Raw genomic sequence first — 24,012 nt, 5'->3', positions numbered from 1 at the left:
ATAAGTAACCACTGATACTGAGCACTGATATTGAGATTTCCACTGAGAGAACATAGCCACGTCCTCTCCGCTCTCTCTTCAATGCACGAGTAAAAATGGCGGCAACGCGCAGCTCTTTATATGGAATCCGAATCTCGCGAGAATCCGACAGCGGGATGATGACATTTTCCCTTGTTCAGGTTTTCCGAGTCAGGCGGGAACAACCGAGCCTGCCTCGGACCAGTGTAAACCACGTGGAGTTCGTCGGGAATTCGGTTCTCGGAGAACCGAACCCGCTCCTCTCTACCTTATACCCATCAATTTTTTTATTTTCAATCTAAGCCCCTGCAGTTTTCTGTAAGCATCTGCTTCGCTATGATGATCAACAAGTCACAAGGGCAAACACTCAGGGCTTGAGGCGTAGATCTTAGGACCAGCTGCTACAAGCATGGCAGAGGTGTCACTATCACTGGTGACACCCAGAGAGGTGGCGAGGGAGATTGTAATGCAGTGCGCGCAGATAAGCAGTGCAATGGTAAAAAGGAGGCATGGTTTCATAGGTAGGGGCGTGGCCTGGTGGCCTGAATCTACATTTTGTTGCTCCGGGTGTCCCGGGGGTTGGGGGCTGCACCCGGGGACTAGTGTGTGTGCGGTGCTGGCTCCTGCACAGTGACAGGGCATGGCCACCCAGCATGACGCCTCCATTCTTGACCATGCTGTAATTGCAGTCGCACTGCAGTTCAGCGTGATCATAAAAAATGGTGTAGCCTCCTGCTGGTGCAGACTGTATGTGCGCGCAGGAAGCCGCCACCATTTTTGTGATCACAGCGGCTGAATGTGATGTCATACAGCCGCTGTGACCACGCCCCCTGTGTCTCCTCCGTTGCAGACCCCATTTTGAAGCCTTGCCCCCGCACCGCTCCATCCCTGACTTGGAAATGGAGTGTTGCTGACCCCCCTCTCCCCCCCCGCCCCGATTGACAGGCAGAGGCGATCGCATTCTCTGCGGGGTGCCGCAGAAAATGCAGGCACATGCGTATGCTGTTAGCAAATTTTGCAGTTGGATCGCTTATTGTGATTGCATTCCAACCTGAATCAGGCCCTATTACCTATCACAATGCGCTGCGGGCAGTACAAAATTGGGTTAATATAGGAGTAAAACTCCCAGACCTGTGCTCCTTAACTGTACCTGGTGGCTAGTGGAGCGGCTGCCCAGTAATCAGTGTCCACGCCAGTGCGCACACGGTCCACCCCCTACGGCCACGCTCCCCTTCATCAGCGGCCTCGTGATCCAGAAGGGCGGTGTGTGTGTGACTGACCTTAGGAAGAAACTGGAGCCTCCGCTGCAGTGACCCAGCAACCAGGGCACGGGAGTATACAGCGCCGCTGGGAGTGATGAAGCTGCAGTAAAGATGTCTGTTAGACCTAGCCTGCTGCAGCCCTTGTAGATTCTCATAAAACAAGTTCTTCTTTTCTTGTCAAAATTAATAGCTAAGAATAGGCTGCCTGAGGCAGGCCCCTGTTAAGTGGCCTGCTACTGAAGGCACCAACTACAAACTGAGCTCCCTGTTCATGGAAGCGGGGTTATAGAGGAGGATGCGCTGAGCATCTTGGGAACAGTCAAAAGCTTTGAGCCGGTTGGTGCCTCAGATCAAGATCCTACTCTACACCCCAATGTGAATCCTTGTGGAGTCCAGTGTACCCCACAGAAGAAATTAATGTGTCACACCCATTGGCAGCAACCTTAGAATAGCTGCTGACGGGCACAATTGAGAAAGGAAGGGGGGGGGGGGACATTTGAATCCAGCACATAGATGCAATTCAAATATGTAATTTGTACCTTCCTATTTTAAAATATAATGGATGAACCTCACCCTGTGAGAACAATCTTCATGATCAAGAGATCTCATATGCAAAATAAGTATGAGTTGGGATAGGGCTGGGGAGGAGATTCAACTGAGGACGCACAAGGGAACTCTCGTCTGGGGACACCAACTGCAGGGAGACCACATCTGTTCAGATGAACATGGGAGGGTGGAAGGCTGCCTAATATTGAAGCACCATCAAATATCAAACCATATGCAACAACTAGTACAAGCATTCCTCGGGGAAGGTCTGCAGAAGACGGATTTGCATACGGTGATGTCATCCAAGATGTGGGCCAAAGTTGGCTGGAACCCTCATCTGCATATGAAAAGAGAAAAGGGGCATGCAGGGCATGGCGGCCTTTTGCGGTGCTTGGATGACCCCTAGTTCGCATTAAACACCCCCACCCTCCTTTGGTGTGGGGCTCATGTTGGCCATGCCCCATCCCCTGAAGCATTCAAGCTGATTTCTTGCAGCAGCTGGGCACTGTAACAGCTCCAGAGCTGTTCTGTAAGGCAAGTAAAAGGGTGTGGGCCCTGCAGCACCACCTGTAGTTCGCATTGTGCGTTGGAAGGCACAAAGTAAGCAGACGGGAGGAGAAGTCAGGATAGTGCGCAAGGGCATCCTTTTCTCTTAGTCCGTAGAGGATGCTGGGGTCACATTAAGAACCATGGGGTATAGACGGGATCCGCAAGAGACATGGGCACTTTAAGACTTTCAAAGGGTGTGAACTGGCTCCTCCCTCTATGCCCCTCCTCCAGACTCCAGTTATAGGAACTGTGCCCAGGGAGACGGACATTTCGAGGAAAGGATTTATTGTTAAACTAAGGTGAGCATCTTACCAGCTCACACCTTAAGCATGCCGCAGAACGTGGCATTCAACAGAACACAAGCCAACGGCATGAACAATTGCAGCAAAAAGCTGACCAGAACCATAACATAACATGTGTATAACCACAAGTAATAACTGCAGACACAGTATGGACTGGGACGGGTGCCCAGCATCCTCTACGGACTAAGAGAAAAGGATTTACCAGTAGGTATTAAAATCCTATTTTCTCATACGACCTAGAGGATGCTGGGGTCACATTAAGAACCATGGGGTTATACCAAAGCTCTTGAACGGGTGGGAGAGTGCGTACGACTCTGCAGCACCGAATGACCCAACTTGAGGTTATCATCAGCCAAGGTATCAAACTTGTAAAACTTAGCAAAAGTGTTTACTAAATAGCTGCTCGGCAAAGTTGCAATGCCGAGACTCCCCGACCAGCTGCCCAGGATGAACCCACCTTTCTAGTAGAATGGGTCTTCACCTAATTCAGTAATGGCAATCCTGCCATGGAATGAGCATGCTGAATCTTACCACAGATCCAGCGCATAATGGTCTACATGGAAGCAGGACACCCAATCCTGTTGGGAGCATACAGGACAAACAGAGCCTCTGTTTTCCTAATCTGAACCGTTCTGGTGACATAAATTTTCAAAGTTCTGACCACAGCCAGAGACTTTGACTCAACGAAGGTGTCAGTGGCCAAAGGCACCATGTGGAAAGATGAACCACCTTCGGCAGAAATTGTTGACGTGTCCTCAATTCTGCTCTATCTTCATGAAAGATCAAATAAAGGCTCTTGTGATACTGCATGGTTTGTACTGTTTTCCATGTGCTCCCAGATCTTTCAAGCAAGTAGCATGGTCAAGAAAGTTCTGTTTGAAAAGAAACAACATTTACTGTCATTGTTATAGAATTTGGGAGAAAAAACAAGAAGAAATCTGCACTGTTGACGCACTGGACAGAATGAATGAATCATAAAATATAACCTTTATTAAGTATGTATTAAAATTGGATAAATATTAATATTATTATCCCAAACTGCAGTGAAACATAAATGTTAAAATCACAGAACTAACATACATGTGCATAAGAAGAATAAAGAGATGTGAAAAAAAGGTTTAAAAAGCGTGTCCGTGTGTGATTATTTTTGAAGGCACAACCCTGGCGGGGTTGTTTATATAGATATATATGTTGCTAATAATCACTTTCTAGCGTAATGTTATTAAATAGCTGTTAGTATCTATGTCGTCAGGTACCACTGGGTCGTATCCTATATACTCCCTTCACTCAATAGGGGTTACCTCCCGGGAAGCCATCCCCATTGGCGAATTTGTGGGGGTGATTGAGTATAACCGGTAAGCTAACCTCCAATTTGTGGGGTGCTTAGGTAGATGGGGATCACTTATTTCTCTGTGTCCCCTAAGACTATATTCCTAAATTCAATACCACAGGGGGATAGCTTTCTATATCGGATAAGGAATCACTTGATAGGGAAATCTCTATGGATCATGGAAAGATCATATTTATTAATATCCAAACTAAAAAAATGATGAATAGCTTTAATTTAGCTGTTTAGATATAGTTAATTGGCGAGATATACCAACAGGTGCGGTTGCCTTAAGGAATATGGCAATTCCAATATAAATAGCAGCCCTCCTTCATATAATCAGCCAGATCTTATTAAATCTGGTCCAGATATAGCCGTTCAGATATACTTAATTGACAACATATATCAATCGGTGGGGTTGCCTTAAGGAATATAGCAATTCCAATTCTCATATAAATAGCAACCTTCCTTCATATATTCAGCCAGATCTTATTTAATCTGATCTAGGCGTAGGCAATAATGCTTTCCTTAGAGGTATAGCCACCTCAATTCTTATTAAGAAGCAAAGTGTCTGTCATAATGGTTTATCCAATTCATCTAAGAAATAATATATTCCATGTGTCAGAGATTCATTACTCTCTATTTACACTGTTAAAGAGTTAATTCTTATTATGTTACAGTGTAATGAAATTATCATATAGGGAGATGTGGCAATTCCATGTGCTATATATATAATAACCCTTAGTGGTCCAGATTCCACAATGAGGAATTTTCTTATAAACAGCTGAAACACACAGCTGTTTGACTGACTTCCAAATATATCTATCTCACTTTGTAACAGTCTTATGATAGAGAAACTGTTACATATTCGGTCACTTAGTTATCTAAAGGTAAACAGACTCAGTGTGAGGGTAATATAATATATCAAATGCGCTGTCAATAATCGTGGTAACTGGTGTAATAATGTGGTATATTGAGTATGCTAGTAAGGCATATAACTGCTCTCCAGCCTTTAAGTGTTACCAATCAATTTGTTACACTGTAAAGGATTTATGGTGTCCTGTTAGGACATGCAGCTGCTAGGCTGACTCAAAGATTTATCCATTTGTAACAATTATGTAACAGTTATATACATGTTACTGGTATTACATAGAAATAGTATGACACAGGCCAGCAGTCCCATGTGTCTAGATTCCACAATAGGAGATTTTCTTTGTCTTATAAACTGCTGGAACACACAGCTGCTAGACTGACTTCAAATATATATATTACTTTGTAACAGTCTTATAGTAAAGAGACTGTTACACACTGTCATTTAGTTATCTCAAGGTTAGCAGATTCTGTGTGAGGATAGTGTTCTTTTAGAACATGCAGCTGCTAGGCTGACTCATAGAAAATGTATCCATTTGTAACAAATGACACATACAGCATTAAATTAATATCTATAGCAGCCCATGTGACATCTCTACTCTTATCATAATTGTCTGGTTATTGCCAATCTGGACAGCAGGAGTGATATATATTCACTAGTCCCAATATCCCATCATATAAATATACCCACACTGATATACTTTCTTATCAAGAGTTATTAGTAGCTATCTGTATGCACTTTAGACATTGTAATTGCTAAGTGACATCATATCTAGTGTATTCCTTTCTTATAGCTCAGCTTCTATTCCCTATTAGTGGAGACTAACAGCTAACATCATAATCATATATTTTTGTTTTATAACATTTCACATGAGTCAAATACACGCGGACACGCCGTGCCCTACACATGTGTTTCACTGCATCTATGGCAACTTACATTAAAGCTAACAAGAAAGCACACTCGTTCTGTCTTTAAACTGATAAAAGAAACCCCAATAATATGGGGCATGCAAAAATTGAGATAAAACTCAGTTTTGCTCCTCTCCACGGAAATCTTTAATAAAAGGCGAAATATTTGTTAGTTCTGAAGAGAAACCAGAGCATGACCAAGATTCCACCTGTCGCCTGAGTGCCATGCCAGCAGTTCTCATTGAGCTCAAAGTGAGCACCCAATTTGAAAGAAAGAAAGCAGATTTCTCACCAGGCTTCCCCTAGCTATAAACATGGTTTGTACTCTTTTCCATGTGTTCCCAGATCTTTCAAGCAATTAGTATAGTCAAGAAAGTTCTGTTTGAAAAGAAACAAACATTTACTGTCATTTCTATGCAAATGAGCTTACATTAAAGCACACTCGTTCTATCTTTAAACAGATAAAATAAAACCCCAATAAGATGGGGCATGCAAAATTTGAGCTAAAACTCAGTTTTGCTCCTCTCCACGGAAATCTTTAGTAAAAGGCGAAAGATTTGTTCGTTCTGAAGAGAAACCAGAGCATGACCAAGATTCCACCTGTCGCCTGAGTGCCATGCCAGCAGTCCTCATTCAGCTCAAAGTGAGCACCCAATTTGAAAGAAAGAAAGCAGATTTCTCACCAGGCTTCCCCTTGCTATAAGCATGGTTTGTACTCTTTTCCATGTGCTCCCAGATCTTTCAAGCAAGTAGCATGGTCAAGAAAGTTCTGTTTGAAAAGAAACAGACATTTACTATCATTGTTATACAAATAAACTTACATTAAAGCCAACAAGAAAGCACACTCGTTCTGTCTTTAAACTGATAAAAGAAACCCCAATAATATGGGGCATGCAAAAATTGAGATAAAACTCAGTTTTGCACCTCTCCACGGAAATCTTTAATAAAAGGCGAAAGATTTGTTCATTCTGAAGAGAAACCAGAGCATGACCAAGATTCCACCTGTCGCCTGAGTGCCATGCCAGCAGTCCTCATTCAGATCAAAGTGAGCGCCCAATTTGAAAGAAAGCAGATTTCTCACCTGGCTTCTCCTTGCTATAAGCATGGTTTGTACTGTATTCCATGTGCTCCCAGATCTTTCAAGCAAGTAGCATGGTCAAGAAAGTTCTGTTTGAAAAGAAACAAACATTTACTGTAATTTCTATGCAAATGAGCTTTCATTAAAGCACACTCATTCTATCTTTAAACCGATAAAAGAAAATCCAAAAAGATGGGGCATGCAAAAATTGAGGTAAAACTCAGTTTTGCTCCTCTCCACGGAAATCTTTAGTAAAAGGCGAAAGATTTGTTCGTTCTGAAGAGAAACCAGAGCATGACCAAGATTTTCATCTGAAAATATGTGTTCTCCCTGCAGTTGTTGTCCCCAGATGAGAGTTCCCTTGTGCTGCCTCAGTTGAATCTCCTTTACTTGACAGAGATGTGCCTGAGCAGCGGCCCTCCCCAGCCCTATCCCAAATCATACTTATTTTGCATAGGAGATACCATGGTCATGAAGATTGTTCTCCCAGGGTGAGGTTCATTCATTGCATTCTGGGTATGCTGACCCCTGTGATTTCCCCAAATGTGGGAAACTCGACTGCATTATTTGTGGTAGTGGGGGACTGTGTTTGTGCTTTCCTCTGGTCAGCTCTGGTAAAAGTCAGATTTCTTTGTCTCAGATCTTCCTCTAGCCTTGTTCTTCTTTCGAGAGTTCCCTTGTGCTGCCTCAGTTGGATCTCCTTCACTTGACAGGGGGTGCCCGAGCAGCAATCCTCCACAGCTCTAGCCCAACTCCTACTTACCTGCCAGGTGAGATACTATGATCTTCACTGTTAGGGCAATCAGGATGTGGAATTCCCTGCCAGGGAAGGTGGTAATGGCGGACTCTGTAATTGGATTTAAAAAAGGAATGGATACATTTCTGAATGAAAAAGCTATCTAAGGTTATAATACTTAAAATATCAACATGGTTAATCCGGGGGTAACATGAGTTATAGTAGCTAACTAGTCATAAAACATTCAGCAAGTATGTAGAATCATCACAACTTAAAACAGGTTGAACACGATGGGCAATTTGCCTCTATTCAACCTCAAAAACTATGTTACTATATGTTACTATATTACTATGTTACTGTAGTATACAGAAAACCAAAATGCAATGAACAGTGATAGTGAGCACTGATGAGGATACTAGAACTGACACTGAGCAGCAAGATGCAGCACTGGACTATTAGTAATGTACTGTAGTATGCTGAGCACCACAATGCAGCACTGAGCACTGATGAGGATACTACTGAGAACTGACACTGAGCAGGAGAGACACACTACTAGTATTACTGAGCAGCAATAAGTAACCACTGATACTGAGCACTGATATTGAGATTTCCACTGAGAGAACATAGCCACGTCCGTTCCGCTCTCTCTTCAAAGCACGAGTAAAAATGGCGGCAACAAGCAGCTCTTTATATGGAATCCGAATCTCGCGAGAATCCGACAGCGGGATGATGACATTTTCCCTTGTTCAGGTTTTCCGAGTCAGGCGGGAACAACCGAGCCTGCCTCGGACCAGTGTAAACAACGTGGAGTTCGTGGGGAATTCGGTTCTCGGAGAACCGAACCCGCTCCTCTCTACCTTATACCCATCAATTTTTTTATTTTCAATCTAAGCCCCTGCAGTTTTCTGTAAGCATCTGCTTCGCTATGATGATCAACAAGTCACAAGGGCAAACACTCAGGGCTTGAGGCGTAGATCTTAGGACCAGCTGCTACAAGCATGGCAGAGGTGTCACTATCACTGGTGACACCCAGAGAGGTGGCGAGGGAGATTGTAATGCAGTGCGCGCAGATAAGCAGCGCAATGGTAAAAAGGAGGCATGGTTTCATAGGTAGGGGCGTGGCCTGGTGGCCTGTATCTACATTTTGTTGCTCCGGGTGTCCCGGGGGTTGGGGGCTGCACCCGGGGACTAGTGTGTGAGCAGTGCTGGCTCCTGCACAGTGAAAGGGCATGGCCACCCAGCATGACGCCTCCCTTCTTGACCATGCTGTAATTGCAGTCGCACTGCAGTTCAGCGTGATCATAAAAAATGGTGTAGCCTCCTGCTGGTGCAGACTGTATGTGCGCGCAGGAAGCCGCCACCATTTTTGTGATCACAGCGGCTGAATGTGATGTCATACAGCCGCTGTGACCACGCCCCCTGTGTCTCCTCCGTTGCAGACCCCATTTTGAAGCCTTGCCCCCGCACCGCTCCATCCCTGACTTGGAAATGGAGTGTTGCTGACCCACCTATCCCCCCCCCGCCCCGATTGACAGGCAGAGGCGATCGCATTCTCTGCGGGGTGCCGCAGAAAATGCAGGCACATGCGTATGCTCTTAGCAATTTTTGCAGTTGGATCGCTTATTGTGATTGCAATCCAACCTGAATCAGGCCCTATTACCTATCACAATGCGCTGCGGGCAGTACAAAATTGGGTTAATATAGGAGAAAAACCCCCAGACCTGTGCTCCTTAACTGTACCTGGTGGCTAGTGGAGCGGCTGCCCAGTTATCAGTGTCCACGCCAGTGCGCACACGGTCCACCCCCTACGGCCACGCTCCCCTTCATCAGCGGCCTCGTGATCCGGAAGGGTGGTGTGTGTGTGACTGACCTTAGGATGAAACCGGACCCTCCGCTGCAGTGACCCAGCAACCAGGGCACGGGAGTATACAGCGCCGCTGGGAGTGATGAAGCTGCAGTAAAGATGTCTATTAGACCTAGCCTGCTGCAGCCCTTGTAGATTCTCATAAAACAAGTTCTTCTTTTCTTGTCAAAATTTATAGCTAAGAATAGGCTGCCTGAGGCAGGCCCCTGTTAAGTGGCCTGCTACTGAAGGCACCAACTACAAACTGAGCTCCCTGTTCATGGAAGCGGGGTTATAGAGGAGAATGCACTGAGCATCTTGGGAACAGTCAAAAGCTTTGAGCCGGTTGGTGCCTCAGATCAAGATCCTACTCTACACCCCAATGTGAATCCTTGTGGAGTCCAGTGTACCCCACAGAAGAAATTAATGTGTCACACCCATTGGCAGCAACCTTAGAATAGCTGCTGACGGGCACAATTGAGAAAGGAAGGGGGGGGGGGACATTTGAATCCAGCACATAAATGCAATTCAAATATGTAATTTGTACCTTCCTATTTTAAAATATAATGGATGAACCTCACCCTGTGATAACAATCTTCATGATCAAGAGATCTCATATGCAAAATAAGTATGAGTTGGGATAGGGCTGGGGAGGGTGGCTGCTCGGGCAGCCCCTCCCCCGTCAAGTTAAGGAGATTCAACTGAGGAAGCACAAGGGAACTCTCGTCTGGGGACAACAACTGCAGGGAGACCACATCTTTTCAGATGAACATGGGAGGGCGGAAGGCTGCCTAATACTGAAGCACCATCAAATATCAAACCATATGCAACATCTAGTACAAGCCTTCCTGGGGGAAGGTCTGCAGCAGACGGATTTGCATACAGTGATGTTATTCAAGCAGTGGGCCAAAGTTGGCTGGAACCCTCATCTGCATATGAAAAGAGAAAAGGGGCGTGCAGGGCATGGCGGCCTTTTGCAGTGCTTGGATGACCCCTAGTTCTCATTAAACACCCCCACCCTCCTTTGGTGTGGGGCTCATGTTGGCCATGCCCCATCCCCTGAAGCATTCAAGCTGATTTCTTGCAGCAGCTGGGCACTGTAACAGCTCCAGAGCTGTTCTGTAAGGCAAGTAAAAGGGTGTGGGCCCTGCAGCACCACCTGTAGTTTGCATTGTGCGTTGGAAGGCACAAAGTAAGCAGACGGGAGGAGAAGTCAGGATAGTGCGCAAGGGCATCCTTTTCTCTTAGTCCGTAGAGGATGCTGGGGTCACATTAAGAACCATGGGGTATAGACGGGATCCGCAAGAGACATGGGCACTTTAAGACTATCAAAGGGTGTGAACTGGCTCCTCCCTCTATGCCCCTCCTCCAGACTCCAGTTATAGGAACTGTGCCCATGGAGACGGACATTTCGAGGAAAGGATTTATTGTTAAACTAAGGTGAGCATCTTACCAGCTCACACCTTAAGCATGCCGCAGAACGTGGCATTCAACAGAACACAAGCCAACGGCATGAACAATTGCAGCAAAAAGCTGACCAGAACCATAACACAACATGTGTATAACCACAAGTAATAACTGCAGACACAGTATGGACTGGGACGGGTGCCCAGCATCCTCTACAGACTAAGAGAAAAGGATTTACCGGTAGGTATTAAAATCCTATTTTCTCATACGACCTAGAGGATGCTGGGGTCACATTAAGAACCATGGGGTTATACCAAAGCTCTTGAACGGGTGGAAGAGTGCGTACGACTCTGCAGCACCGAATGACCCAACTTGAAGTTATCATCGGCCAAGGTATCAAACTTGTAAAACTTAGCAAAAGTGTTTACTAAATAGCTGCTCGGCAAAGTTGCAATGCCGAGACTCCCCGACCAGCTGCCCAGGATGAACCCACCTTTCTAGTAGAATGGGTCTTCACCTAATTCAGTAACGGCAATCCTGCCATGGAATGAGCATGCTGAATCTTACCACAGATCCAGCGCATAATGGTCTACATGGAAGCAGGACACCCAATCCTGTTGGGAGCATACAGGACAAACAGAGCCTCTGTTTTCCTAATCTGAACCGTTCTGGTGACATAAATTTTCAAAGTTCTGACCACAGCCAGAGACTTTGACTCAACGAAGGTGTCAGTGGCCAAAGGCACCATGTGGAAAGATGAACCACCTTCGGCAGAAATTGTTGACGTGTCCTCAATTCTGCTCTATCTTCATGAAAGATCAAATAAAGGCTCTTGTGATACTGCATGGTTTGTACTGTTTTCCATGTGCTCCCAGATCTTTCAAGCAAGTAGCATGGTCAAGAAAGTTCTGTTTGAAAAGAAACAAACATTTACTGTCATTGTTATGCAAATAAACTTACATTAAAGCTAACCAGAAAGCACACTCGTTCTGTCTTTAAACTGATAAAAGAAACCCCAATAATATGGGCATACCTCCCAACTTTGTCGGCTCGCAAAGAGGGACACACGCGCGGCGAAGTCGCACGCGCTCCCAAAAAGGGCGTGGCCTAAGTAAAAAGGGGCATGGCTTCGCGGGAGGACCCGCGATCGCGAGTCACGCCCCCGTTTTCGGCACTGAGGGGGCATGCCCAGCGCTCTGTGAGCCGCTGGCATGCCACCTCTCCCTCTGACTTCAGTGAATAGACGCTGTGCGCACAGCGACTATTCACCGCTGCTCTGCTAAGCAGGGCAGCGACAGACAGAGCCTCCCAACTGTCCTCCCCACCGCGGGACACTGCGGCCCGCAGGTGGGACAGCGGGACAGTCCCCAAAAAACGGGACTGTCCCGCGAAAATCGGGACAGTTGGGAGGTATGATATGGGGCATGCAAAAATTGAGATAAAACTCAGTTTTGCTCCTCTCCACGGAAATCTTTAGTAAAAGGCGAAAGATTTGTTCGTTCTGAAGAGAAACCAGAGCATGACCAAGATTCCACCTGTCGCCTGAGTGCCATGCCAGCAGTCCTCATTCAGCTCAAAGTGAGCACCCAATTTGAAAGAAAGAAAGCAGATTTCTCACCAGGCTTCCCCTTGCTATAAACATGGTTTGTACTCTTTTCCATGTGCTCCCAGATCTTTCAAGCAATTAGTATGGTCAAGAAAGTTCTGCTTGAAAAGAAACAGACATTTATTGTCATTGTTATGCAAATAAACTTACATTAAAGCTAACAAGAAAGCACACTCGTTCTGTCTTTAAACTGATAAAAGAAACCCCAATAATATGGGGCATGCAAAAATTGAGATAAAACTCAGTTTTGCTCCTCTCCACGGATAATCTTTAATAAAAGGCGAAAGATTTGTTCATTCTGAAGAGAAACCAGAGCATGACCAAGATTCCACCTGTCGCCTGAGTGCTGTGCCAGCAGTCCTCATTCAGATCAAAGTGAGCGCCCAATTTGAAAGAAAGCAGATTTCTCACCTGGCTTCTCCTTGCTATAAGCATGGTTTGTACTGTATTCCATGTGCTCCCAGATCTTTAAAGCAAGTAGCATGGTCAAGAAAGTTCTGTTTGAACATAAATAAACATTTACTGTCATTTCTATGCAAATGAGCTTACATTAAAGCACACTCATTCTATCTTTAAACCGGTAAAAGAAACCCCAAAAAGATGGGGCATGCAAAAATTGAGATAAAACTCGGTTTTGCTCCTCTCCACGGAAATCTTTAGTAAGAGGCGAAAGATTTGTTCGTTCTGAAGAGAAACCAGAGCATGACCAAGATTTTTATCTGAAAATATGTGTTCTCCCTGCAGTTGTTGTCCCCAGATGAGAGTTCCCTTGTGCTGCCTCAGCTGAATCTCCTTTACTTGACAGAGATGTGCCTGAGCAGCGGCCCTCCCCAGCCCTATCCCAAATCATACTTATTTTGCATAGGCGATACCATGGTCATGAAGATTGTTCTCCCAGGGTGAGGTTCATTCATTGCATTCTGGGTATGCTGACCCCTGTGATTTCCCCAAATGTGGGAAACTCGACTGCATTATTTGTGGTAGTGGGGGACTGTGTTTGTGCTTTCCTCTAGTCAGCTCTGGTAAAAGTCAGATTTATTTGTCTCAGATCTTCCTCTAGCCTTGTTCTTCTTTCGAGAGTTCCCTTGTGCTGCCTAAGTTGGATCTCTTTCACTTGACAGGGGGGTGCCCGAGTAGCGACCCTCCCCAGCTCTAGCCCAACTCCTACTTACCTGCCAGGTGAGATACTATGATCATGAAGGTGCTTCTCCCAGGGCAAGGCTCACCCATTGCACTCTGGGTGTGGTGCCCCTGAGATTTCCCCAAATGTGGGAAGCTTGACTGCATAATTTGTGTTTCCCCTGGTCGGCTCTCGTATAATTCAGATCTCTTTGTCTCAGGTCTCTCTCCAGCCTAGTTTGCTGTCTGTTTCCACTTCTTTTTTCATGAGCCCCTCCCTTTTATACCCTTGTGCACTATCCTGACTTCTCCTCTTGTCTGCTTATTTTGTGCCTTCCAATGCACAATGCAAACTACAGGTAGTGCTGCAGGGCCCACACCCTTTTACTTGCCGTACAGAGCAGCTCTGGAGCTGTTACAGTGCCCAGCTGCTGCAAGAAATCAGCTTGAATGCTTCAGGGGCTGGGGCATAGCCAACATGAGCCCCACACCGAAGGAGGGTGGAGGTGTTTAATGCGAACTAGGGGTCATCCAAGCGCCGCAAAAGGCCGCTATGCCCTGCACGCCCCTTTTCTCTTTTCATATGCAGACGAGGGTTGAAGCCAACTTTGACCCACTGCTTGGATGACATCACCGTATGCAAATCCATCTGCTGCAGGCCTTCCCCCAGGAATGCTTGCACTAGTTGTTGCATTTGGTTTGTTGTTTGGGGGTGCTTCATTATTAGGCAGCCTTCTGCCCTCCCATGTTCATCTGAAAATATGTGTTCTCCCTGCAGTTGTTGTCCCCAGATGAGAGTTCCCTTGTGCTGCCTCAGTTGAATCTCCTTTACTTGACAGAGATGTGCCTGAGCAGCGGCCCTCCCCAGCCCTATCCCAAATCATACTTATTTTGCATAGGAGATACCATGGTCATGAAGATTGTTCTCCCAGGGTGAGGTTCATTCATTGCATTCTGGGTATGCTGACCCCTGTGATTTCCCCAAATGTGGGAAACTCGACTGCATTATTTGTGGTAGTGGGGGACTGTGTTTGTGCTTTCCTCTGGTCAGCTCTGGTAAAAGTCAGATTTATTTGTCTCAGATCTTCCTCTAGCCTTGTTCTTCTTTCGAGAGTTCCCTTGTGCTGCCTCAGTTGAATCTCCTTCACTTGACAGGGGGGTACCCGAGCAGCGACCCTCCCCAGCTCTAGCCCAACTTCTACTTACCTGGCAGGTGAGATACTATGATCATGTAGGTGCTTCTCCCAGGGCAAGGCTCACCCATTGCACTCTGGGTGTGCTGCTCCTGCGATTTCCCCAAATGTGGGAAACTTGACTGCATAATTTGTGTTTCCCCTGGTCGGCTCTCGTATAATTCAGATCTCTTTGTCTCAGGTCTCTCTCCAGCCTAGTTTGCTGTCTGTTTCAACTTCTCTTTTCTTGAGCCGCTCCCTTCTATGCCCTTGCGCACTATCCTGACTTCTCCCGTCTGCTTACTTTGTGCCTTCCAATGCATAATGCAAACTACAGGTAGTGCTGCAGGGCCCACACCCTTTTACTTGCCGTTCAGAGCAGCTCTGGAGCTGTTACAGTGCCCAGCTGCTGCAAGAAATCAGCTTGAATGCTTCAGGGGCTGGGGCATAGCCAACATGAGCCCCACACCGAAGGAGGGTGGAGGTGTTTAATGCGAACTAGGGGTCATCCAAGCGCCGCAAAAGGCCGCCATGCCCTGCACGCCCCTTTTCTCTTTTCATATGCAGACGAGGGTTGAAGCCAACTTTGACCCACTGCTTGGATGACATCACTATATGCAAATCCATCTGCTGCAGGCCTTCCCCCAGGAATGCTTGTACTAGTTGTTGCATTTGGTTTGTTGTTTGGGGGTGCTTCAGTATTAGGCAGCCTTCTGCCCTCCCATGTTTATCTGAAAATATGTGTTCTCCCTGCAGTTGTTGTCCCCAGATGAGAGTTCCCTTGTGCTGCCTCAGTTGAATCTCCTTTACTTGACAGAGATGTGCCTGAGCAGCGGCCCTCCCCAACCCTATCCCAAATCATACTTATTTTGCATAGGCGATACCATGGTCATGAAGATTGTTCTCCCAGGGTGAGGTTCATTCATTGCATTCTGGGTATGCTGACCCCTGTGATTTCCCCAAATGTGGGAAACTCGACTGCATTATTTGTGGTAGTGGGGGACTGTGTTTGTGCTTTCCTCTGGACAGCTCTGGTAAAAGTCAGATTTCTTTGTCTCAGATCTTCCTCTAGCCTTGTTCTTCTTTCGAGAGTTCCCTTGTGCTGCCTCAGTTGGATCTCTTTAACTTGACAGGGGGGTGCCCGAGCAGCGACCCTCCCCAGCTCTAGCCCAACTCCTACTTACTTGCCAGGTGAGATACTATGATCATGAAGGATCTTCTCCCAGGGCAAGGCTCACCCATTGCACTCTGGGTGTGGTGCCCCTGCGATTTCCCCAAATGTGGGAAGCTTAACTGCATAATTTGTGTTTCCCCTGGTCGGCTCTCGTATAATTCAGATCTCTTTGTCTCAGGTCTCTCTCCAGCCTAGTTTGCTGTCTGTTTCCACTTCTTTTTTCATGAGCCCCTCCCTTTTATACCCTTGTGCACTATCCTGACTTCTCCTCCTGTCTGCTTACTTTGTGCCTTCCAATGCACAATGCAAACTACAGGTAGTGCTGTAGGGCCCACACCCTTTTACTTGCCGTACAGAGCAGCTCTGGAGCTGTTACAGTGCCCAGCTACTGCAAGAAATCAGCTTGAATGCTTCAGGGGCTGGGGCACAGCCAACATGAGCCCCACACCGAAGGAGGGTGGAGGTGTTTAATGTGAACTAGGGGTCATCCAAGCACCGCAAAAGGCCGCCATGCCCTGCACGCCCCTTTTCTCTTTTCATATGCAGACGAGGGTTGAAGCCAACTTTGACCCACTGCTTGGATGACATCACCGTATGCAAATCCATCTGCTGCAGGCCTTCCCCCAGGAATGCTTGCACTAGTTGTTGCATTTGGTTTGTTGTTTGGGGGTGCTTCAGTATTAGGCAGCCTTCTGCCCTCCCATGTTCATCTGAAAATATGTGTTCTCCCTGCAGTTGTTGTCCCCAGATGAGAGTTCCCTTGTGCTGCCTCAGTTGAATCTCCTTTACTTGACAGAGATGTGCCTGAGCAGCGGCCCTCCCCAGCCCTATCCCAAATCATACTTATTTTGCATAGGAGATACCATGGTCATGAAGATTGTTCTCCCAGGGTGAGGTTCATTCATTGCATTCTGGGTATGCTGACCCCTGTGATTTCCCCAAATGTGGGAAACTCGACTGCATTATTTGTGGTAGTGGGGGACTGTGTTTGTGCTTTCCTCTGGTCAGCTCTGGTAAAAGTCAGATTTATTTGTCTCATATCTTCCTCTAGCCTTGTTCTTCTTTCGAGAGTTTCCTTGTGCTGCCTCAGTTGGATCTCTTTCACTTGACAGGGGGGTGCCCGAGCAGCGACCCTCCCCAGGTCTAGCCCAACTCCTACTTACCTGCCAGGTGAGATACTATGATCATGAAGGTGCTTCTCCCAGGGCAAGGCTCACCCATTGCACTCTGATTTCCCCAAATGTGGGAAGCTTGACTGCATAATTTGTGTTTCCCCTGGTCGGCTCTCGTATAATTCAGATCTCTTTGTCTCAGGTCTCTCTCCAGCCTAGTTTGCTGTCTGTTTCCACTTCTTTTTTCATGAGCCCCTCCCTTTTATACCCTTGTGCACTATCCTGACTTCTCCTCCTGTCTGCTTACTTTGTGCCTTCCAATGCACAATGCAAACTACAGGTAGTGCTGCAGGGCCCACACCCTTTTACTTGCCGTACAGAGCAGCTCTGGAGCTGTTACAGTGCCCAGCTGCTGCAAGAAATCAGCTTGAATGCTTCAGGGGCTGGGGCATAGCCAACATGAGCCCCACACCGAAGGAGGGTGGAGGTGTTTAATGCGAACTAGGGGTCATCCAAGCGCCGCAAAAGGCCGCCATGCCCTGCACGCCCCTTTTCTCTTTTCATATGCAGACGAGGGTTGAAGCCAACTTTGACCCACTGCTTGGATGACATCACCGTATGCAAATCCATCTGCTGCAGGCCTTCCCCCAGGAATGCTTGCACTAGTTGATGCATTTGGTTTGTTGTTTGGGGGTGCTTCAGTATTAGGCAGCCTTCTGCCCTCCCATGTTCATCTGAAAATATGTGTTCTCCCTGCAGTTGTTGTCCCCAGATGAGAGTTCCCTTGTGCTGCCTCAGTTGAATCTCCTTTACTTGACAGAGATGTGCCTGAGCAGCGGCCCTCCCCAGCCCTATCCCAAATCATACTTATTTTGCATAGGAGATACCATGGTCATGAAGATTGTTCTCCCACGGTGAGGTTCATTCATTGCATTCTGGGTATGCTGACCCCTGTGATTTCCCCAAATGTGGGAAACTCGACTGCTTTATTTGTGGTAGTGGGGGACTGTGTTTGTGCTTTCCTCTGGTCAGCTCTGGTAAAAGTCAGATTTCTTTGTCTCAGATCTTCCTTTAGCCTTGTTCTTCTTTCGAGAGTTCCCTTGTGCTGCCTCAGTTGGATCTCCTTCACTTGACAGGGGGGTACCCGAGCAGCGACCCTCCCCAGCTCTAGCCCAACTTCTACTTACCTGGCAGGTGAGATACTATGATCATGTAGGTGCTTCTCCCAGGGCAAGGCTCACCCATTGCACTCTGGGTGTGCTGCTCCTGCGATTTCCCCAAATGTGTGAAACTTGACTGCATAATTTGTGTTTCCCCTGGTCGGCTCTCGTATAATTCAGATCTCTTTGTCTCAGGTCTCTCTCCAGCCTAGTTTGCTGTCTGTTTCAACTTCTCTTTTCTTGAGCCGCTCCCTTCTATGCCCTTGCGCACTATCCTGACTTCTCCCGTCTGCTTACTTTGTGCCTTCCAATGCACAATGCAAACTACAGGTAGTGCTGCAGGGCCCACACCCTTTTACTTGCCGTTCAGAGCTGCTCTGGAGCTGTTACAGTGCCCAGCTGCTGCAATAAATCAGCTTGAATGCTTCAGGGGATGGGGCATGGCCAACATGAGCCCCACACCAAAGGAGGGTGGGGTGTTTAATGCGAACTAGGGGTCATCCAAGCACCGCAAAAGGCCGCCATGCCCTGCACGCCCCTTTTCTCTTTTCATATGCAGATGAGGGTTGAAGCCAACTTTGACCCACTGCTTGGATGACATCACCGTATGCAAATCCGTCTTCTGCAGAACTTCCCCCAGGAATGCTTGCACTAGTTGTTGCATTTGGTTTGTTGTTTGGGGGTGCTTCAGTATTAGGCAGCCTTCTGCCCTCCCATGTTCATCTGAAAATATGTGTTCTCCCTGCAGTTGTTGTCCCCAGATGAGAGTTCCCTTGTGCTGCCTCAGTTGAATCTCCTTTACTTGACAGAGATGTGCATGAGCAGCGGCCCTCCCCAGCCCTATCCCAAATCATACTTATTTTGCATAGGAGATACCATGGTCATGAAGATTACTCTCCCAGGGTGAGGTTCATTCATTGCATTCTGGGTATGCTGACCCCTGTGATTTCCCCAAATGTGGGAAACGTGACTGCTTTATTTGTTGGCAGTGGGGGACTGTGTTTGTGTTTTCCTCTGATCTCTGGTAAAAGTCAGATTTCTTTGTTTCAGATCTTCCTCTAGCCTTGTTCTTCTTTCGAGAGTTTCCTTGTGCTGCCTCAGTTGGATCTCCTTCACTTGACAGGGGGGTGCCCGAGCAGCGACCCTCCCCAGCTCTAGCCCAACTCCTACTTACCTGCCAGGTGAGATACTATGATCATGAAGGTGCTTCTCCCAGGGCAAGGCTCACCCATTGCACTCTGGGTGTGCTGCCCCTGCGATTTCCCCAAATGTGGGAAACTTGACTGCATAATTTGTGTTTCCCCTGGTCAGGTCTCGTATAATTCAGATCTCTTTGTCTCAGGTCTCTCTCCTGCCTAGTTTGCTGTCTGTTTCCACTTCTCTTTTCTTGAGCCGCTCCCTTCTATGCCCTTGCGCACTATCCTGACTTCTCCTCCTTTCTGCTTACTTTGTGCCTTCCAACGCACAATGCGAACTACAGGTAGTGCTGCAGGGCCCACACCCTTTTACTTGCCTTACAGAGCAGCTCTCGAGCTGTTACAGTGCCCAGCTGCTGCAAGAAATCAGCTTGAATGCTTCAGGGGCTGGGGCATAGCCAACATGAGCCCCACACCGAAGGAGGGTGGAGGTGTTTAATGCAAACTAGGGGTCAGCCAAGTGCTGCAAAAGGCCACCATGCCCTGCACGCCCCTTTTCTCTTTTCATATGCAGACGAGGGTTGAAGCCAACTTTGACCCACTGCTTGGATGACATCACCATATGCAAATCTATCTGCTGCAGGCCTTCCCCCAGGAATGCTTGCACTAGTTGTTGCATTTGGTTTGTTGTTTGGGGGTGCTTCAGTATTAGGCAGCCTTCTGCCCTCCCATGTTCATCTGAAAATATGTGTTCTCCCTGCAGTTGTTGTCCCCAGATGAGAGTTCCCTTGTGCTGCCTCAGTTGAATCTCCTTTACTTGACAGAGATGTGCCTGAGCAGCGGCCCTCCGCAGCCATATCCCAAATCATACTTATTTTGCATAGGAGATACCATTGTTATGAAGATTGTTCTCCCAGGGTGCGGTTCATTCATTGCACTCTGGGTATGCTGAACCCTGTGATTTCCCCAAATGTGGGAAACTCGACTGCATTATTTGTGGTAGTGGTGGACTGTGTTTGTGCTTTCCTCTGGTCAGCTCTGGTTAAAGTCAGATTTCTTTGTCTCAGATCTTCCTCTAGCCTTGTTCTTCTTTCGAGAGTTCCTTTGTGCTGCCTCAGTTGGATCTCCTTCACTTGACAGGGGGGTGCCCGAGCAGCGACCCTCCCCAGCTCTAGCCCAACTCCTACTTACCTGCCAGGTGAGATACTATGATCATGAAGGTGCTTCTCCAAGGGCAAGGCTCACCCATTGCACTCTGGGTGTGCTGCTCCTGCGATTTCCCCAAATGTGGGAAACTTGACTGCATAATTTGTGTTTCCCCTGGTCAGGTCTCGTATAATTCAGATATCTTTGTCTCAGGTCTCTCTCCAGCCTAGTTTGCTGTCTGTTTCCACTTCTCTTTTCTTGAGCCGCTCCCTTCTATGCCCTTGCGCACTATCCTGACTTCTCCTCCTTTCTGCTTACTTTGTGCCTTCCAACGCACAATGCGAACTACAGGTAGTGCTGCAGGGCCCACACCCTTTTACTTGCCTTACAGAGCAGCTCTGGAGCTGTTACAGTGCCCAGCTGCTGCAAGAAATCAGCTTGAATGCTTCAGGGGCTGGGGCATAGCCAACATGAGCCCCACACCGAAGGAGGGTGGAGGTGTTTAATGCAAACTAGGGGTCAGCCAAGTGCCGCAAAAGGCCACCATGCCCTGCACGCCCCTTTTCTCTTTTCATATGCAGACGAGGGTTGAAGCCAACTTTGACCCACTGCTTGGATGACATCACCATATGCAAATCTATCTGCTGCAGGCCTTCCCCCAGGAATGCTTGCACTAGTTGTTGCATTTGGTTTGTTGTTTGGGGGTGCTTCAGTATTAGGCAGCCTTCTGCTCTCCCATGTTCATCTGAAAATATGTGTTCTCCCTGCAGTTGTTGTCCCCAGATGAGAGTTCCCTTGTGCTGCCTCAGTTGAATCTCCTTTACTTTACAGAGATGTGCCTGAGCAGCGGCCCTCCCCAGCCCTATCCCAAATCATACTTATTTTGCATAGGAGATACCATGGTCATAAAGATTGTTCTCTCAGGGTGAGGTTCATTCATTGCATTCTGGGTATGCTGACCCCTGTGATTTCCCCAAATGTGGGAAACTCAACTGCATTATTTGTGGTAGTGGGGGACTGTGTTTGTGTTTTCCTCTGGTCAGCTCTGGTAAAAGTCAGATTTCTTTGTCTCAGATCTTCCTCTAGCCTTGTTCTTCTTTCGAGAGTTCCATTGTGCTGCCTCAGTTTGATCTCCTTCACTTGACAGGGGGGTACCCGAGCAGCGACCCTCCCCAGCTCTAGCCCAACTCCTACATACCTGCCAGGTGAGATACTATGATCATGAAGGTGCTTCTCCCAGGGCAAGGCTCACCCATTGCACTCTGGGTGTGCTGCTCCTGTGATTTCCCCAAATGTGGGAAACTTGACTGCATAATTTGTGTTTCCCCTGGTCGGCTCTCGTATAATTCAGATCTCTTTGTCTCAGGTCTCTCTCCAGCCTAGTTTGCTGTCTGTTTCCACTTCTCTTTTCTTGAGCCGCTGCCTTCTATGCCCTTGTGCACTCTCCTGACTTCACCTGTCTGCTTACTTTGTGCCTTCCAACGCACAATGCAAACTACAGGTAGTGCTGCAGGGCCAACACCCTTTTACTTGCCTTACAGAGCAGCTCTGGAGCTGTTACAGTGCCCAGCTGCTGCAAGAAATCAGCTTGAATGCTTCAGGGGCTGGGGCATAGCCAACATGAGCCCCACACCGACGGAGGGTGGAGGTGTTTAATGCTAACTAAGGGTCATCCAAGCGCCGCAAAAGGCCGCCATGCCCTGCATACCCCTTTTCTCTTTTCATATGCAGATGAGGGTTCCAGCCAACTTTGGCCCACTGCTTGGATGACATCACCGTATGCAAATCCGTCTTCTGCAGACCTTTTCCCAGGAATGCTTGTACTAGTTGTTGCATTTGGTTTGTTGTTTGGGGGTGCTTCAGTATTAGGCAGCCTTCTGCTCTCCCATGTTCATCTGAAAATATGTGTTCTCCCTGCAGTTGTTGTCCCCAGATGAGAGTTCCCTTGTGCTGCCTCAGTTGAATCTCCTTTACTTGACAGAGATGTGCCTGAGCAGCGGCCCTCCCCAGCCCTATCCCAAATCATACTTATTTTGCATAGGAGATACAATTGTCATGAAGATTGTTCTCCCAGGGTGAAGTTCATTCATTGCATTCTGGGTATGCTGACTCCTGTGATTTCCCCAAATGTGGGAAACTCGACTGCATTATTTGTGGTAGTGGGGGACTGTGTTTGTGCTTTCCTCTGGTCAGCTCTGGTAAAAGTCAGATTTCTTTGTCTCAGATCTTCCTCTAGCCTTGTTCTTTTTTCGAGAGTTTCCTTGTGCTGCCTCAGTTGGATCTCCTTCACTTGACAGGGGGGTGCCCGAACAGCGACCCTCCCCAGCTCTAGCCCAACTCCTACTTACCTGCCAGGTGAGATACTATGATCAGGAAGGTGCTTCTCCCAGGGCAAGGCTCACCCAATGCACTCTGGGTGTGCTGCTCCTACGATTTCCCCAAATGTGGGACACTTGATTACATAATTTGTGTTTCCTCTGGTCGGCTCTCGTATAATTCAGATCTCTTTGTCTCAGGTCTCTCTCCAGCCTAGTTTGCTGTCTGTTTCCACTTCTCTTTTCTTGAGCCGCTCCCTTCTATGCCCTTGTGCACTATCCTGACTTCTCCCGTCTGCTTACTTTGTGCCTTCCAACGCACAATGCAAACTACAGGTAGTGCTGCAGGGCCCACACCCTTTTACTTGCTTTACAGAGCAGCTCTGGAGCTGTTACAGTGCCCAGCTGCTGCAAGAAATCAGCTTGAATGCTTCAGGGGCTGGGGCATAGCCAACATGAGCCCCACACCGAAGGAAGGTGGAGGTGTTTAATGCGAACTAGGGGTCATCCAAGCGCCGCAAAAGGCCGCCATGCCCTGCACACCCCTTTTTTATTTTCATATGCAGACGAGGGTTGAAGCCAACTTTGACCCACTGCTTGGATGACATCACCATATGCAAATCCATCTGCTGCAGGCCTTCCCCCAGGAATGCTTGCACTAGTAGTTGCATTTGATTTGTTGTTTGGGGGTGCTTCAGTATTAGGCAGCCTTCTGCCCTCCCATGTTCATCTGAAAATATGTGTTCTCCCTGCAGTTGTTGTCCCCAGATGAGAGTTCCCTTGTGTTGCCTCAGTTGAATCTCCTTTACTTGACAGAGATGTGCCTGAGCAGCGGCCCTCCCCAGCCCTATCCCAAATCATACTTATTTTGCATAGGAGATACCATGGTCATGAAGATTGTTCTCCCAGGGTGAGGTTCATTCATTGCACTCTGGGTATGCTGACCCCTGTGATTTCCCCAAATGTGGGAAACTCGACTGCATTATTTGTAGTAGTGGGGGACTGCGTTTGTGCTTTCCTCTGGTCAGCTCTGGTAAAAGTCAGATTTCTTTGTCTCAGATCTTCCTCTAGCCTTGTTCTTCTTTCGAGAGTTCCCTTGTGCTGCCTCAGTTGGATCTCCTTCACTTGACAGGGGGTGCCCGAGCAGCAATCCTCCACAGCTCTAGCCCAACTCCTACTTACCTGCCAGGTGAGATACTATGATCTTCACTGTTAGGGCAATCAG

At 47.4% G+C, this 24,012-nt stretch overlaps 26 non-coding genes across 26 annotated transcripts; 19 read left to right on the top strand and 7 right to left on the bottom strand.

Moving 5' to 3' along the window:
- Nucleotides 1-5,862: 5,862 nt before the first annotated feature.
- On the bottom strand, nucleotides 5,863-5,978 carry LOC135019975 (U5 spliceosomal RNA). The gene has a single exon (XR_010217469.1). It is a non-coding gene; the product is annotated as a U5 spliceosomal RNA (small nuclear RNA).
- A 275-nt stretch (nucleotides 5,979-6,253) lies between these two features.
- LOC135019932 (U5 spliceosomal RNA) lies at nucleotides 6,254-6,369 on the bottom strand. The gene has a single exon (XR_010217425.1). It is a non-coding gene; the product is annotated as a U5 spliceosomal RNA (small nuclear RNA).
- A 286-nt stretch (nucleotides 6,370-6,655) lies between these two features.
- On the bottom strand, nucleotides 6,656-6,771 carry LOC135019963 (U5 spliceosomal RNA). The gene has a single exon (XR_010217457.1). It is a non-coding gene; the product is annotated as a U5 spliceosomal RNA (small nuclear RNA).
- Nucleotides 6,772-7,041: 270 nt separating this feature from the next.
- LOC135019958 (U5 spliceosomal RNA) lies at nucleotides 7,042-7,157 on the bottom strand. The gene has a single exon (XR_010217452.1). It is a non-coding gene; the product is annotated as a U5 spliceosomal RNA (small nuclear RNA).
- Nucleotides 7,158-7,301: 144 nt separating this feature from the next.
- On the top strand, nucleotides 7,302-7,465 carry LOC135019817 (U1 spliceosomal RNA). Its single transcript, XR_010217328.1, has one exon. It is a non-coding gene; the product is annotated as a U1 spliceosomal RNA (small nuclear RNA).
- Nucleotides 7,466-12,255: 4,790 nt separating this feature from the next.
- On the bottom strand, nucleotides 12,256-12,368 carry LOC135019983 (U5 spliceosomal RNA). The gene has a single exon (XR_010217477.1). It is a non-coding gene; the product is annotated as a U5 spliceosomal RNA (small nuclear RNA).
- A 286-nt stretch (nucleotides 12,369-12,654) lies between these two features.
- On the bottom strand, nucleotides 12,655-12,771 carry LOC135019987 (U5 spliceosomal RNA). The gene has a single exon (XR_010217481.1). It is a non-coding gene; the product is annotated as a U5 spliceosomal RNA (small nuclear RNA).
- A 270-nt stretch (nucleotides 12,772-13,041) lies between these two features.
- Nucleotides 13,042-13,157, bottom strand: LOC135019944 (U5 spliceosomal RNA). The gene has a single exon (XR_010217437.1). It is a non-coding gene; the product is annotated as a U5 spliceosomal RNA (small nuclear RNA).
- A 144-nt stretch (nucleotides 13,158-13,301) lies between these two features.
- On the top strand, nucleotides 13,302-13,465 carry LOC135019694 (U1 spliceosomal RNA). The gene has a single exon (XR_010217215.1). It is a non-coding gene; the product is annotated as a U1 spliceosomal RNA (small nuclear RNA).
- A 152-nt stretch (nucleotides 13,466-13,617) lies between these two features.
- LOC135019888 (U1 spliceosomal RNA) lies at nucleotides 13,618-13,780 on the top strand. The gene has a single exon (XR_010217387.1). It is a non-coding gene; the product is annotated as a U1 spliceosomal RNA (small nuclear RNA).
- Nucleotides 13,781-14,454: 674 nt separating this feature from the next.
- LOC135019806 (U1 spliceosomal RNA) lies at nucleotides 14,455-14,618 on the top strand. Its single transcript, XR_010217319.1, has one exon. It is a non-coding gene; the product is annotated as a U1 spliceosomal RNA (small nuclear RNA).
- Nucleotides 14,619-14,770: 152 nt separating this feature from the next.
- On the top strand, nucleotides 14,771-14,933 carry LOC135019762 (U1 spliceosomal RNA). Its single transcript, XR_010217281.1, has one exon. It is a non-coding gene; the product is annotated as a U1 spliceosomal RNA (small nuclear RNA).
- A 671-nt stretch (nucleotides 14,934-15,604) lies between these two features.
- On the top strand, nucleotides 15,605-15,768 carry LOC135019698 (U1 spliceosomal RNA). Its single transcript, XR_010217219.1, has one exon. It is a non-coding gene; the product is annotated as a U1 spliceosomal RNA (small nuclear RNA).
- A 152-nt stretch (nucleotides 15,769-15,920) lies between these two features.
- Nucleotides 15,921-16,083, top strand: LOC135019903 (U1 spliceosomal RNA). The gene has a single exon (XR_010217400.1). It is a non-coding gene; the product is annotated as a U1 spliceosomal RNA (small nuclear RNA).
- Nucleotides 16,084-16,757: 674 nt separating this feature from the next.
- On the top strand, nucleotides 16,758-16,921 carry LOC135019794 (U1 spliceosomal RNA). Its single transcript, XR_010217308.1, has one exon. It is a non-coding gene; the product is annotated as a U1 spliceosomal RNA (small nuclear RNA).
- Nucleotides 16,922-17,893: 972 nt separating this feature from the next.
- On the top strand, nucleotides 17,894-18,057 carry LOC135019719 (U1 spliceosomal RNA). The gene has a single exon (XR_010217239.1). It is a non-coding gene; the product is annotated as a U1 spliceosomal RNA (small nuclear RNA).
- A 152-nt stretch (nucleotides 18,058-18,209) lies between these two features.
- LOC135019807 (U1 spliceosomal RNA) lies at nucleotides 18,210-18,372 on the top strand. The gene has a single exon (XR_010217320.1). It is a non-coding gene; the product is annotated as a U1 spliceosomal RNA (small nuclear RNA).
- Nucleotides 18,373-19,042: 670 nt separating this feature from the next.
- LOC135019836 (U1 spliceosomal RNA) lies at nucleotides 19,043-19,207 on the top strand. Its single transcript, XR_010217344.1, has one exon. It is a non-coding gene; the product is annotated as a U1 spliceosomal RNA (small nuclear RNA).
- Nucleotides 19,208-19,356: 149 nt separating this feature from the next.
- Nucleotides 19,357-19,519, top strand: LOC135019780 (U1 spliceosomal RNA). Its single transcript, XR_010217295.1, has one exon. It is a non-coding gene; the product is annotated as a U1 spliceosomal RNA (small nuclear RNA).
- Nucleotides 19,520-20,193: 674 nt separating this feature from the next.
- LOC135019740 (U1 spliceosomal RNA) lies at nucleotides 20,194-20,357 on the top strand. Its single transcript, XR_010217260.1, has one exon. It is a non-coding gene; the product is annotated as a U1 spliceosomal RNA (small nuclear RNA).
- Nucleotides 20,358-20,509: 152 nt separating this feature from the next.
- On the top strand, nucleotides 20,510-20,672 carry LOC135019830 (U1 spliceosomal RNA). Its single transcript, XR_010217338.1, has one exon. It is a non-coding gene; the product is annotated as a U1 spliceosomal RNA (small nuclear RNA).
- A 674-nt stretch (nucleotides 20,673-21,346) lies between these two features.
- LOC135019709 (U1 spliceosomal RNA) lies at nucleotides 21,347-21,510 on the top strand. The gene has a single exon (XR_010217230.1). It is a non-coding gene; the product is annotated as a U1 spliceosomal RNA (small nuclear RNA).
- A 152-nt stretch (nucleotides 21,511-21,662) lies between these two features.
- Nucleotides 21,663-21,825, top strand: LOC135019855 (U1 spliceosomal RNA). Its single transcript, XR_010217360.1, has one exon. It is a non-coding gene; the product is annotated as a U1 spliceosomal RNA (small nuclear RNA).
- A 671-nt stretch (nucleotides 21,826-22,496) lies between these two features.
- LOC135020010 (U1 spliceosomal RNA) lies at nucleotides 22,497-22,660 on the top strand. The gene has a single exon (XR_010217503.1). It is a non-coding gene; the product is annotated as a U1 spliceosomal RNA (small nuclear RNA).
- A 152-nt stretch (nucleotides 22,661-22,812) lies between these two features.
- On the top strand, nucleotides 22,813-22,975 carry LOC135019889 (U1 spliceosomal RNA). Its single transcript, XR_010217388.1, has one exon. It is a non-coding gene; the product is annotated as a U1 spliceosomal RNA (small nuclear RNA).
- Nucleotides 22,976-23,646: 671 nt separating this feature from the next.
- Nucleotides 23,647-23,810, top strand: LOC135019678 (U1 spliceosomal RNA). The gene has a single exon (XR_010217200.1). It is a non-coding gene; the product is annotated as a U1 spliceosomal RNA (small nuclear RNA).
- The last annotated feature ends 202 nt before the right edge of the window (nucleotides 23,811-24,012 follow it).

The sequence above is a fragment of the Pseudophryne corroboree genome, unplaced genomic scaffold, assembly GCF_028390025.1.
Source record: "Pseudophryne corroboree isolate aPseCor3 unplaced genomic scaffold, aPseCor3.hap2 scaffold_337, whole genome shotgun sequence".
Classification (NCBI taxonomy): Eukaryota; Metazoa; Chordata; class Amphibia; order Anura; family Myobatrachidae; genus Pseudophryne; species Pseudophryne corroboree.
This window is presented reverse-complemented; position numbering and strand designations above follow the sequence as displayed.